The sequence below is a fragment of the Ammospiza caudacuta genome, chromosome 6 (assembly GCF_027887145.1).
Source record: "Ammospiza caudacuta isolate bAmmCau1 chromosome 6, bAmmCau1.pri, whole genome shotgun sequence".
Classification (NCBI taxonomy): domain Eukaryota; kingdom Metazoa; phylum Chordata; class Aves; order Passeriformes; family Passerellidae; genus Ammospiza; species Ammospiza caudacuta.
This window is the reverse complement of record NC_080598.1, coordinates 46145103-46153692: the sequence shown is the minus strand read 5'-3', so window position 1 is coordinate 46153692 and position 8590 is coordinate 46145103. Positions and strand designations below refer to the sequence as shown.

Here is an 8590-nt window from a genome sequence, read left to right as displayed (position 1 = left end):
CAATGAATTTATGAATTCATAAATTCAATAAAGGTCACACTCTTATGAGCTGCTAGTGGTTTGATTTTAAGGTGCACTTTCTTGTCATATTCCAACCACCTACAATATTACAATTATGCCTTTCTTTAAAATAGAGGGCTATTCCCAACATATTAATCCTTATTTAATAATATTATTTCTGTTGCTCTTCTACTGTATGATGGGCTCTTCACCGTATCTCATGCTACTGCTGTCTTCAGTGAAGCTCCTGCTGTGTTTCACTCCAGAATTCATTGATAACTACAATGATCCTTTTCCCACATTCTATAAATCATCATTGCTGCCTTTCAGACAGTCAATAAAGACTGCCAAAACTTTGAATGCTGAAAATGAAAGGTGCGCTGCATATTCAAACAAATGTCAAAAATAGACATAAAAACTTCCACTTCCACCCAATAAACTTGGCAGCTTCCTCAGAGCTGCAGATGCCTATCAGCTCTCTGGGATGACTTTAACTCCCTGCAGAAGTGATGGGGCAGTTGTGGAGGGATAGAATGTAAGAAAATAAAGATAGTGCAGAAGGCAGTCTCACACTTGAGGAGTGGCAGCTGCACTAATCACCAAAGATTAGGAACAGGCCTGCCCTTAGTAGGCCACAGCTGTGTCCAATAAGAAGAAGAGCATTATAAAAGGGTGGGTTAGCTGGGTGGGGAGAGAGATGGGATTTATTGGCTGTCCTGTGAAGAAGGGGTTAGTGCTGTGAGGAGATGCCCATGAAAAATCACTGAGAAGGTATGGAACTTTTGCAATAAGATGACAACAGGCAATAACCGATTTTCTTCTCAGCACCTCTCTGAATTTTATTTTGTTCTAGGTTGAGTTTATTAAGGTTATGACCCCATGTAGCAGACATTGAGAAGTTGTCTTATTTGATCAGTGCATCAGACAATAAAAATTCTGAGGAGAGAATACTACCTTAACATGTTTGTCCAATTTAACTTGCATTTGGTGCAACCCTTCTCAAATGGGGCAACCCATGACAGCTCAGGATCAAATCCAGACATCTTTCTCATAAACAAAACAGCCACCATAGTGAAAATAAGGTCTGAGTAAACTTCAGTTCCTTCTTTGTACCACCAGATATCTCTGAAACTTTCAAAAATTTGATCATAAGCTTTAGGATTTATGTTGAAACATTCTTTAAGTGTAGTATTTAAATGTCTATGCTACACTAACACATATTGATGGGAGAACCTCTAATTTCTATCCAAGTATTGTGTGACAGTTTTGTAGCTGAATGTAATATTCAGGAAGCTGAGTGGCTGAGAGTTGAAAACCCTAAAACTAGTTTCATCACAAAACTTTTCAAAATATTTTTCTTTTCCCTGGAGCATGCTGTCCCTCAGATCTTTCTGCTGGCTATGGGAAAAAAGCTACTCTGTGCATGAAGCACTTTAAGTCAGCTTGTAGCATGATAACTTCTAGCACAGCAAATGCCTGTTGAATGTACTATTCACGATCATTAATCTCAGCCTGAGGCTGGGCACTGAAAAATGGGGATAAGAGAAAAGGAAGATGGTGTGGTAGCACCAAATCCTTGACCTTTTCTCATTTTCTTAGATAAAAGAATCTGAGTGGTAAAGAGCAATTCAACCTCATTGGATTCAGCAGTCATCAGGTGGCGGGGATGAGGTTGGTGTTTCAAAGAATATGCAAGACAGACACCTTTGTGAGTACATTGATCACTATTATTTTAGGGTGGCATCATGCAGTGCTAACTCAACTATTTTCATTTCATTTACAATTCTTTTCCTTCCATGTTACTGTACATAAAATAAATCTGATATTTTTGATCTTTTTCCCCTTCCATTATACAGCTTCTAATTAGACAACTGCAGTTTTATCTAGGTGTGAAAACGTCAGCTACATATAAGGAAAACATCAGTATTTTTCTCAAGGAAGTACATGGCTTTACAGCAAGATCTCTACAGGGCACAGAAACCTATCTAAGAGGTATGGTAGAGAAACCTCACATAAATACCTTATTTACAGAATGCAAATAGGATGGATTTCTTAAGGTGCCTGGCAGAGAAACATGAAAATTGTCAAAGCCTTAACCAGATACTTAAAAGTTCTGGTTTTGCCACTGACTGTCACCAGCTGCCCCAAAGTAACTTGGCACACACAAGGCATTTGCCTCAAGCCTAAAGGCTCCTGGTGAAATGCTGAAATGTAAAATTGTCCCAGGCTCTGAGAAGGCTTGCAGAGCATGTCAGAACAGGACATGCAGTACTGAGAACTTGTACTCATTTCCCTGCACCTTAGCCTTCATTTCAAACCATAGTTGTTTGGTTTAGACTTTGAGGAAAATGTTTGAGGAATGTCCCAGAAAAAAATAGTGAAACTGGACAAAACTTCTAATAATTTTGTTCCTAAGATGACTATTCTGTTCTCATATATTGAGAAGCTACTGCCTTCAATGACAACCTGCCATGGTCATTTTCAGGGTGTAATCATTGGTGTGGGAAAAAAATCTCTGCTTTGAATTTCTCAATATATTTCCCTATAAACATTTAGAGATTTTTTTTTTTATAGAAACATTAGGAAAATTGATATTTAGGACAAGCAGAAATATGTGCATCAGAGCACTAAAGAGGAATGCTTTTGCTGCATATGTGTTTTTCCCAAGACACTGTTCAACAGGGCTGTATTCTACACAGGACAGATACAGATCCCTATACCAGCTCTTCACTGGCTCATCCCTCATTTCACACTTGACCAATTTTAATCTCTTTCAATTGCTCCAAATAGTAAGACAGACATTATTTCCAGAAGCTATATTTAGGTGGGTCTCTTGGTTCTTTCCAGTGAAAAGTAAAGCAATTTAAATCATGCTGGGGATCTATACTTGTGTGCTCTCATTTCAGACATGAAAGCCCAGAAGAACAACCTTTGTTTTTTCTTTTTACATGGCTGAAAGTTTATTTGGTTTGAGATCAAAGTTATGATTTGTTTTTTGCTAGTGATTCATAGGTAACTGCAGTACCTGCCAGTTCAGTTGGCATTTGCTCTTCCTCACCTCATCACCACAATAAGCATTCTGCAAAGGAGCTTGATCTTCAAACTGATCTCTGTGAGGCAGCAAGGATTCAGCTCCTTCTGCTGTAGCTGTGTTTGGGCTACAGCAAAAGAGAAGCAACAGCTCTATATTAATCAGCACCTATAACTTGAAGAAACTAACAAAAGCTAAATCAGAAATTTGCTGTTTCGTAGTCACTTTTATGATTATTATATTTAAACTTCATCTATAGTGTTTTGTTCTTTAATGCTAAAAATTACATGAGAAACCTGCTTTTCTGACCTAAAAGGTTTACATAAAAAATGAATGGACAAATTGTAGCTGGTAAAAAAGGCCTGGCAAACAATCAAAACACATTTAAACTAATAATTTATAGCATTAAAATTTGTAGCATTACTGAAGTTTAGTTTCCTAATGCATACATGGATGTGCACGTGCGCTGGCACGAGTGTATATAATGTGCACACAAACATGCGGAGACACAAAGTTGCAACTAGTTTTCCAAACTGTGAGACAAATGCATGGACAGAATCCCCTCGGTCTCCTAACAAAGAGGATCACTTTTGATCTCATGTAAATTCACTCAAGTCAGGGGAAATTACACTGGAGAGAGGTTTGACCCAGAATGTCAACACTTTTGAGCAAGTACAGATTTATTTATTATGCAATTATTCAAACAGAGGGACTTGCTTTCTCTTTTAAGAGAATGTGTCACGCAGTTTGATGTGTGCTACTCCTTTTTCAGAAACTGCTTTCTCAGTTCAGGCTAAGGCAGAACAAGCAGAGTCAGGGACTTGCCTATTTGATTTGCCTGTCTTTGCAGTAGGAATATAAAGTTTGCAAGTCAGCCACAATAAGATAAGTTGCATGTCCTAGGACAGTGGAGAAGATGGGATTCCTCCTGCCTGGGTAAATAAAGATTGAGATGAATTTTGATACATCTTCTTTGCACCTGTTTCCCTTTTTTTGCTAGAGCTCATCCCTCCCTTTTCCTTCCCTTGGCAATATTTCAGTTTGTTTGGCTACCAGCAGCACATCTTCCCTCTAATGCATATCTAAAGCTCAGTAAAATAGGATCAAGGAGTCCTTTCTGGCACCAAGGCAAATAGTCCAGGCTGACTTGTGTGCCTTTGATTTAGAGCTGCCTTCCCTCAAAACATATTGGCCATACACATGCTCCATAGTACTTTCCCTAGATTCCTCCTTCAGCTGTACATGATTTCTCTATGGTTCCACAGCTTAATTATAATTGGTTTGTGCACTCCTTCCTGTTGGGAGCCAAAGACCAAACAGACACTTACATAGTGGAGATGGCTAGGTAGAAGAAATGCTTTAGTGTCTTCTTTGGCCCTCATTTATTTAACACCATGCACATACTGATTTTGACTATTTCACATTCCTACAATCTCAAGTAGCTTTCTGGAACAGATTCGCTAGATGTTCCTGTACTTTCTTGTGCCCCAGCTGGCAGCACAGCTGCCCCTAGCCAGCAGTTACTGTAATTCTACAACTGGACTTCCTCTGCTTAAATATAGAATTAATTCTGAGGAAAACCACTATCAGTGCCTCTCTTTCTTCTTTCACTCTGAGTTTGTTACCTTGTTTATTTACCTAAATCCAAGCCTGCCCCACTTAATCCTAGACATTCAACCAAATTTGCAAATGATCCTCAGCTGCCCCTGTGTTTAAAGAAAAGAGGTGGGGAGATTCCTTTAAGTAAAGTCATCTCAGAACTGCACTATTTATGGCAGATGTCCGTATTTTTCTTCTAATAATATGGATGCCCAAAACAATCTTATTTGTGCATAGTACTTGATGAATAAAACTCAGACAAAAGGCAGCCCCTAGCTGAAATAAACACCTTGTCTCCCAATGCAGGTAGATATTCAGTGATTTTGGATCTCTCCATCAGCAAATCCTTTCTCCAGGACTGAAATCCAAACCCTATATAAAGTGCCAAATCGAACTCTTCCTACATCTCTTGGCAGGCACAGCCTCAAGATGCCCGTCATCACTCAGCATATTTATCACTCAACTTACACATCAGACACTTAGAGGTAAGCATTGGTGCCAAAATCTCAAGAAGCTGGAAACAAATGTGACTTCAGAGATCAAACACTCAGTGGGACCAAATCCCTCTGTAAGAGCGCTGTGCCTTGGTAGATACATCTCTTGTTTACTGTCTTTCAAAGAATAGAGTTATTTAACAATGAGCAAAATGCAGGCTTACAGACACATCAACAAGAGACTCACTGTCTTGATACCTCATGGGACTGTATTGTGCCTCTCATGCAGAGTGACTAGGCAAAGTGCATGCTCTTTAGACTATGGTAATTTCCACTATAAAGAGCAGGTAAGAGCATTCCCCACAAATTAAATGATGGAGACAGTAGCTGAAGTCCTGAGGGTAACAATGCTGAGTTTCTTATCAGGACTTAATAAAACACAGCACAAGATAGTCTCTAGGGAATTCTAATACAATCTTCACCCAAAAAAATTTTGTTGGTTTGGAGTTTAATCAGTATCTTGGAAATTACATGCAAATTTACAAACTACTAAATTCATAATTAGTGTAAGTGTTACGAAACTATTTCTGTCCCTTGTAAACTGAAAAACATGACTTACAAAGAATACAATCAGTGTACCAGCAGATGTAGGGATACTTCTGATTGTGCCTGCCCATGTTCCAAAAAGGGCTTTTATCTTTACGTGATAAAAATCTTAAATAGCAGTAACGCCTCATCCTCCAGCTCAGGGACAGTACGGTGTCAATCACGAGATGAGGTTAGAGAGAAATTGCTTACAGAAGCATTGGGATGAACAGATTTATTCTCCAGTAGTGCCTCTGGAATATATATCACAGAAATTATTGGTCTACATTGTCAGTTCAAACCTTCCAACACAGTACTTACATAGACCTTTAAACTGCCTGGGACACAGAGTAACCTGACCACAGCAACACATAGCAACCACTGTGGTCACCAATAAAGCAAACACAAAGAAAACAAATAAGTTTTTTTAAAAAGTTATCATTGCATAGGGACTGGATTGATACAGTGGCAATCCTTAAATGCACTGTCCATATTGAGTACTTTACCTGTGATTCCTGAGCATTTCTGTGTACCAGTCTTCTAAAAGGAGACAAAACTGCCTCCCTACCTGTGATTCCTGAGCATTTCTGTGTACCAGTCTTCTAAAAGGAGACAAAACTGCCTCCCTCCCTCCAATACGTAGATACTCTCAAAGATCAAATTCATTTAAAAAGCAGCCCATAATTAAGATTTTTTAAAGTTAGATTTTGTATTATTAAAGCATAATGGGGTCCCCTAGGTTCCAATTAGGAAGCTGATTAAAAAATCTTCGAGTTTAAGAAGCTGCAGGTAGGGAGTTCTGCTCTCAGCTGCCTTGAATTAGCATATTGATGGCACCACAGCCCTGGCTGGAAGGAAAGGCAGAGACCCTGCAGACATTTTGCCAGGCCAGCACAGTGCTTTGTGAGCACTCCTGCCTCAGTCCCAGGAAAAAATTACTTACACAGCCAGGCCTGACCAGCAACAAAAAAGTTATAGCAAGAGAAATGTACTGGGCAAAGTATTTGCTGGTAGTGGTACTTCAGGGAAAAGGTACTGTGATTGGAGCAACATGAAAAAGAACAAATTGTAACCCAAAACAAAACCTATGAGGTTTCTGGCTTGGATTTGGAAGGACATTACTCTGTGACCTTGATCCATAACAGAGCTGCAGCTTCAGTTTCAGCATACAGCAAAATTCTGGCACAAACCCAGAAATTTGTTTTAGAAAGGCCCCTGAAATCTGGGTTAACTTTCATCCTCTTGAAAATTTAAGACAATTAGACACACTTGTTTCAAACTGAAACTCACAAAAAGTGAGTTTAGCAGGATATTTAATTTTTCATTCTGAGCTCTTAAACATTAAGCTGATGCTGGTAGAGTGCTTATACACAGTTTCATCCTAGAAGTCAGTTCCCAGAGCACTCAGGCACTTACTGAGCCCTACAGAGCTTTGTGAGCGCTGTGAAGCCCACCACAGGGAGCAGGGGGAATTTCCTACCACAGGTGTCCAGCCTGCTGCTCTACCTGCCCCTTCCTGATCTAACCAAGGCTCTTCAAGCAGAAGCAAAGGAGAAACCTACAAGGCACTGTAATAGCAGCTATTAAGGAAGTTGCTTAAACAAGGTGCTCAGGAGACACAGTACAAAGTTCAGTCTTGGTGAGATAATGGAATGGAAAGCACAAGGAAGGAAGGTCTGAAGTCTGTCAGAAGAGCACAGAACTGATAAACTGGTGAAACTTATCAAAGCTTACACACTGATGACTATTACATGAGAAGAGGATGAAAGTGACTCATGCTTTGGTGGAAATGGGGTTTTTTATGTTAAGAATATCACTTTTGCTTCAGGCAGTTCATTTGGCAGGAGACACTGGAGGGTTTGCACATCATCAAGGATTACTCTGGTGGATAAGGTTTAAGCAAGTACAAAATTGTTCCAAGATGTCTGATGACTGAGGTGAAGGGAAAATAATTGGGATTATGGGGTTTATCTTGCTTCATTGTTAATAAAAAAAAATAATAGCACTGAAGGACTACCTTGGCATTTTCTTTATCCTGGATAATGTTGCAGTCTTTAGGCTCACGAACACAGTGCACTGCAGAAATGTGCCCAAATGCAGAGGGAATCTACCTTGGTTCTGGTTCAAGGACTTCCTGTTCTCTGTAGCTTCTCAGGTTAAAAAAGCTCACTTTGACCTGTACAGTTTTCTTGCAAAGAAGTTTTTTCAGATTTTAAAATGGCTCTTCTCCCAAAAAGAATGTGTGAAGCAAAGGAATAAAAATGCAAAGCCAAGATAGGCATGATTATAGCTCCCATGGCACCTGTAACTCAGATGTCTCCAGCACATGAAGTACTTTATAATATTGAATTTGCTGCTGAACTTGGGCCTTCACTGCATTGTATGTACGGTATGTTCTAATGGGTTTGACCAGTCAGCTTATAGCTTGTTAAATACTATGAGTCAGCTTTCCATCTGTTTCCTTTCTGTTAGTCTCTTGACTGTATTCTCATCTCCATCACAATTTCTGTCATCGGTCCTAGACTAGATCCCCCTTTAATTCCTCCCGTGAGGAACTAACTAAAATCCACAGCTAAGGCAGTACTTCTCATCTGCTGCTTCTTTTGAGAAATGTTCTTCCCATTTCCTAGAGTAGGTCATGCCTGAGCTGAGAAATTGTTGTAGTGTGTTCATTAAGTTCATTTAATTCCTCCCCCATTTTATGTATCTGCTCCCCCCCATGTTGTGTAAAATGGTTCTGCCCTGCTCAGTTTTCCCGCCACAGCCCTGCCAGTTCTATTGTCAATCTGTTAGGTTATATAATTCCTCCTCCCCTTTTTCCCTTATATGTATGCTTTTTCTCCTCCCTGGGCCAAGTCAATCACCCCCCACTCCACCTAGTGTTCCAGAAGCTTCTCCACTTTGGGGGTTGTGGTTGGCTGTGGTCCCGGGGCCCCTCCCA

The 8590-nt window shown here is 39.8% G+C and overlaps 1 long non-coding RNA gene across 1 annotated transcript; it reads left to right on the top strand.

Moving 5' to 3' along the window:
• Positions 1–701: 701 nt before the first annotated feature.
• On the top strand, positions 702–7438 carry LOC131559232 (uncharacterized). Its single transcript, XR_009274849.1, has 4 exons — positions 702–771; positions 1600–1708; positions 1857–1992; positions 4937–7438. It is a non-coding gene; the product is annotated as an uncharacterized LOC131559232 (long non-coding RNA).
• Positions 7439–8590: the final 1152 nt, after the last annotated feature.